Genomic DNA, 6,141 nt, shown 5'->3' with positions numbered 1-6,141 from the left:
AATAAATCATTATCTATCTATCTGTCTTATCTTGGCTGACCGGAGTTAAATTGACCTCTTGACACCCATTAATAAAATTCTCACGATAGTCATAATGCTCCATGTAATTTTGACGTAAGCGTTATCTTGATGTAGATGAGTAATTCTCAAAGGTATATTCTTTTATGATTATTGTTGTTAGCTTATGATTACTGTACTTGTATCGGAAATAAATCATTATCTATCTATCTGTCTTATCTTGGCTGACCGGAGTTAAATTGACCTCCTGACACCCACCCATTAATAAAACGATAAGCATAATGCTCCTTCATGTAATTTTGACGTAAGCGTTATCTTGATGTAGATGAGTAACTCTCAAATGTGCTCTATTCTAGACTTAGTCTGTTCATGAATGTCTAAATTCATGAAATCTTCAAATTAAATGAATTCTTGTTCTGTCGTATTCATAATGAATTGAAAGAAAACTAGTTTCATTAAACACTTTTATTGAGCCATAGTAAGCAAATTGCATGTAAAACACAAAGAGTTAAATTAAAGAAAAATTAAACAAAGAAAGCAGATGAATTCGTCATAATAATATTTCTAAGAATGCAAAAAATAATGTGCGTTACATACAGTTCAACTTGACTATTTCGGAGAATTCGAAAGAGCATTTTGTTAGTTTTATCCCTATTCTAAAAGCATGGTAGCAGCCCTTGAAGAACAGTATGTGTGCACAATAGGGAAAGAAAACTTGATTAGACTTCTTAATCAAACCGTGTTAATTTTTTTTCGCAAAATAACACTAGCGATTATTTTGGGGGGATGTCTTATATTTTCATTTAACAAAACAAAGTAAAAAATTATGAGATTTTCAAATGATATGAGAACCGATTTACTTATAAATAACATGTTTTGATTTAAAATAACTGCTAAACATGGGTTATTAATCATTAAAACGTGTGGAAGAGATTTCTTGCTGTTGATTAGTTTAAAAAAATTCACGCCTTCGACCAGGTCTTATTTTAGGGGGAGGTCTTATATTAAAATCATTTTTAAAATTCAGGCCAAGTTATTTGAACACATCATGATGAACCATGGCCTACTTTAGAAGGCAAATTAAGTGTATGAAGCTCTCTATATTAAATTTTTAATTAAATGTTGTTTTTCACAATAAATGTTATTTTGGGTATTTTGTTGGTGTTACAAATATAGTCGTAAGATTCTCGAAGTTATTACTTCTTCACACATCTCATATACATGATAGAACTTAGAATTCAAAAAATGAGATATTTTTTGTAATTTGTATTTATAATTCTATAAGAAGAAATTTCAGTTAAATTAGCATAATCCTATTCCTCACAAAAAAGCACTCTCTAACAATAATAGTCAATTAAAAAAAATTGAAATAAAAAATTACAATATAGAATTAAAAATTACCTTCAATGTTAGAAAAAATAAAAATTAATTACTCAAACAAAGCTAACACAATATTTCAAACGCTTAAAAGCAAGCAGAAAAAGTAAATTATAGTCTCAAAAAATAGAAAAATCTGGGAACAGATATGCTTGCTTTATTATGGAATCAAAATTTGGTACTCCCGCAGTATGCGTACCAGGTCAGGGTTAGGCCAAAATTTTATTCAGATTTTCATTATTTTAGTTCTCTTACGAGATCGGGGACGGTCTGTGTAAGCCAAGTGAATATACTCCCTGCCAATAGGCTTCCGTCCCTATACCCTTTCTCTTTATTGGTACACACATTTTTGAATTTTTTATCAAAAACAATAAAAAGTTCTCTATTTTGGACTAATGGATTGAACACACTGTTGCAGTAAGAGTTAAAAATGATCTTTCCCCAACCATAGAAAAAAATCTGCATCTGTTAGGCTTCAAAAACACACAAAGGTTAAAAATAAATGAATAGAATAATAGCGCCCATAAAACAGAACTCACATATACTCAGTTTTCACAGGTTATGAGTGAAATCGAAGTATAAACCTTGTAAAACCTCATGACTTTATTCGTTGTTAAAAGTATGTTTGTATATCCCTCAGTAAAAAATAAACCTTATGCTATTAAAGCAGTCCCAGATTGAAATAACCTCTGGTTTTGCAAGAACACCATATGGCTTAAGAAGGTTCACCTTCACCTAAGGTGTTGTAAATTAGATAGGCGATGTCGGGAGGGAAAGATTTCTCCAGTCTTTATAACCAGAATTGGAATTCAATTTTTTTGTCAGCCGGTTCCATCACAAAAGTCATATTTTTCACCCAGGTTCTGTTACAAAAAGTCATTGACAGTGACCAGTAATGCTAACCGGTTCGCTGATCTCGTAAAATTCCGTGAAACGGTTCTATAGAACCGGTGCAAACCGGCTGAATCCCACCACTAATTATAACTATGGTAGCTGTTTAAGCTACTGTGTCTGCTGGTTAAAGTACAAAATATTCATCTCTGTTATCCAGTACACTCACACTACAAGATTGGGGGCTCCCGAAGTATGCGAACCAAGATGGCGGACATCGGAATGTAATATGTGTACTAGGTTAGGGTTAGGCCATAATTTTAGGTATAAATACTACGGGAGGCTCTTGGCTAGTCTTCGAACTGATAATAGGACTAAAATAAGGAAAATTGGAAAAAAATTATCGCCTAACCCTAACCTGTTACCCATGTTACGTTCCGATGTCCGCCATCTTGGTTCGCATACTTCGGGAGCACCCAAGATTGAAATTTAAACTGCTCATATAGGCTAAAAATTCAGTTTTAAGACGACCCTTATTTCTACAAGAAAGAAATTTAAATTCCCCATAGACGCTCTCAAGGGGGTTCACATACAAGTCCCAAAGTTCGCAATATAAGCTTGAAAAATACACAAATGAAAAAAATAGAATGATGAGGCCTCAAAGACTTAAGCAGCAATTACGACAATTCTTTGACCATATTTAAAAATAAAAAATAGTTCAAAAACGGCTTTTGCTCATTTGAACTTGCCATACATGCAAAACCATTTTTGAAAGTTGACAAAATTTTATAACTACTGAAGCATTGAAATTAAAAATATTATGAAGAATACCTAATGGAACTTCATGAAGTTTAAAGTTTCGACTTTGCAGAGCGAAGAATTTTCAAAGGAGGGAGAATCCTGAAGAGTCTAAAATACGTTTAAAACTTCGAATGTGTATGAGACAGATAACTGTTTTATTTTACATTCCAAAAGTGGGGATTCAGACTCTCAAATTCCCCACCCCTGGCCACAACCCTAACATAGAAATAATCAAATAAGTAAACGAATCACACGCAGGAACCGTAGGAAAGGAGTAGGGGGCAAAGAGCAGCTCTCATAGAAGATTAGTTACCTTTAGTACAAAGCCTTGGTAAAGCGTGTGTGACAACGTCTGAAAAAAATTAATTTCAAAAAAGAGGAATTTTTACTGTCCTAGTTCAGAAAATAGTTTAGCTTAGATATAAAAAGCAGGCAATCATGATCAGAATTCCAATGATTAAATAAATAATTGACTGGATGGACAAGTAGTATCGTCTCCCACATTAGTGACAGATGCTAGTCAGAAGTGTTGATCTACATTTATATGGGAAAAGCAATTTTTTTTTCTGTTTTGATTCATATTAAAAAACAGGCACTGCACTCTTGATTATCAAAATTCTGGTTGATCAAAATAAAAATTTAGAACGGAAAATAGAACTTCAGAATGGATGGGCAAATAAATGTATATCCGTCAAATTTAGCACTCTAATAAATATGGAACAAGGTTTCAAGGAATTTTTATCAATTTCTGGAGTATGAGCACCTTTACGGAACATTTTAGGTATTTATGGATGAATTTTTGAATGTGCAAATTAGAAATAAAAAGAATCAGCTGAGCTAGATAATAAGCTTTATAACAAAGTTATATTGAATTTACAGTGCTCCAAAAGTATGCGTACCAAGATGTCACACAACCTGAATCCTGACCATACACACATACTAGGTTCAGGTTGTGCGCCATCTTGGTGCGCATACTTCTGGAGGTCCGAATTTACATATGAAAATGGTGAATAAGAAAACTGCATTTAAAAAAGGTTTTCAACACTTTTTCCAAGAACTTCAATTATGCGGTTTTCACTACCTTATGTTCTGTTTTACTGGACTTGAACTCAGGGTCGTGGAGGGTGAAGACAGCCAAATCAAACAACAAACATGGCCCCTTTCCTTGTTGAGTTGCTACACAAGATCATAAGCAGTTAGTGATTTAGACTTGAGATTTTTTAAACTCATATTCCTCTAAGCGGAATGTACCCCATAAGCTCAATTAGGTAGTCTAGCATCTAGTTCAGGGTGGGCCAAGATTGGCAGCTCCGCAGGCCACAAAATTATTTTTGCATTGTTCGCTGGCAACAATAGTGCCAAGAGCTTTGCTCGTTGCCTCAGCAAGCCATAACACTAGTTAATTCAGTGACATTAGTGATGCAACAATATGTCAAAAGATTTTTTTGTTAATTTTATAACAAAACAACACGAAATGCGATTTTATGATTCCTCTCCGAATGCGACGCGGGCCACAGATAATGAAGTGGCGGGCCATAGATAATGAAGTGGCGGGCCACATGTGGCCCGTGGACCTGGGTTTGGACCACCCTGATCTAGTTATCAAATATGGGAATTGTCCCAGATGCATACGGACATTTTGAGTCTCCTGAAGTACGTGCCCTCAAGTACTTCTAGTGGTAACGATTTTAATAATATGATATTCCTAACCCCTAGTTGAGATTTTTTGAGGAAAGTCGATAATTATACATAGTCTAGCACGGGGGTGAGCAAGGTTTTTGGAGGAGGGGCCAAAGATTTTGCCCATCCTGACTGGCGGGCCATGTAAGTGTGACGTGAAAATTTACATTTTATGAAGAGTGTTACAAAACCGAAAGTGGAAACAATAAGCCTCGTGCCAAAACTAAATTTAATCGCTATCTCAACAAATACCTTGAGCTATTTTTTTAGTTAAAACATCAAAATTTGGTTTTAGTTTGGATGTGGCAATTAGCAAAACCGATTTGAGATTTTAATTACAACATCTATGTAGTACATGCAGAACTGGTTAAAAGCAGAAATTTATAGCAGCATTAGGTGGGCACACCCAAAGGGCCGAATTTGGCCATCGAGTCATACTTTGTCCATTTCAGGTCTAGTATCAATTTACCAGTCCAAATGTGGGAATTGTTCCAGATGCGTACGGACATTTTTTAATTAAGGACGGATTTGAGTTGACGGAAACATAAAATATCGAAAAATACAAAATTCATGAGTCTGAGTTTAAGTGCATTGCTCTTTTTGAGGAGGAAAATAGTTGTAAACGTTCAAATTTCAAATCAAAATAACGTTTTTTGAGCCGTTTTTTCGTTGTTGATTCTGGTGCATAAAATGGTGTATATTGAATGAGGCACAGTGAATATTTCTTTCGACTTTGCTTTTCAATTTTTTTGTCTTGGTTGAAATTTATAGCAGCAAAAATTTGAAGTCTTCATGGTAGTAAAATCTGGACTCCTGCAAATAATGAAAATAAAATGAGAATCAGAATTTAGAACTAAACTTAACTACAACTGCAACAACTGACCTAGTGCAGGCTAGGGATGAGCAATATAGAATACTGAATCCGGAGGATTCGAATCCCAAAGTATTCGAATCCAACAGGATCCGATAACAGGATTCGGTTTCCGCCTCTCCGTCGCCATGCACAATTTTTGTATTTCGGGTTTCTAATTTATCAATTAAAGGCACGTTTTTTCGCGCGTGGAAATCTCTCTCCTTCATTTAAACTTGCGTTTGCTCGCAAAGAACCTGTGAACTCGGTAAACATGGCAATCTTGATCGCCGTATTCTGGACAAGAAGTCGGCGAAGTACACCTCACGGCGAAGACCCATTATTGCACCATTTTTGTGTTTTCGCCATGCGTCAATTTTTGTATTTCGAGTTTGTAATTTATCAATTAAAGGCGAGCGTTTAATTAAAATTAATCTTGATTAGCTAATAATCATTAGTCGGCCAAGAAAGTGCACGTTTAAGGATGCCGAAATATAAATTCTGGAAAGACCGAACCCAAGTATTTTTGTAATTTTGTATGCGGATCTTTGGTAAAAATATTCGAGTAGCCCTGACCTAGTGCA

At 34.9% G+C, this 6,141-nt stretch overlaps 1 protein-coding gene across 4 annotated transcripts in view; it reads right to left on the bottom strand.

Moving 5' to 3' along the window:
* Window positions 1–468: 468 nt before the first annotated feature.
* The window catches only part of LOC120336588 (low-density lipoprotein receptor-like), a 32,847-nt gene continuing 27,174 nt past the window's right edge, over window positions 469–6,141 (bottom strand). For all 4 annotated transcript variants that reach the window (XM_078120322.1, XM_078120316.1, XM_078120328.1 and 1 more), the window contains one exon: window positions 469–5,520. The gene's annotated coding sequence lies outside the window, so the exon portion shown is untranslated. The remainder of the gene's footprint in view (window positions 5,521–6,141) is intronic.

The sequence above is a fragment of the Styela clava genome, chromosome 2 (genome assembly GCF_964204865.1).
Source record: "Styela clava chromosome 2, kaStyClav1.hap1.2, whole genome shotgun sequence".
NCBI lineage: Eukaryota > Metazoa > Chordata > Ascidiacea > Stolidobranchia > Styelidae > Styela > Styela clava.
Note: the sequence above shows the minus strand (reverse complement) of the source record. Positions and strands in the feature narration are given on the sequence as shown.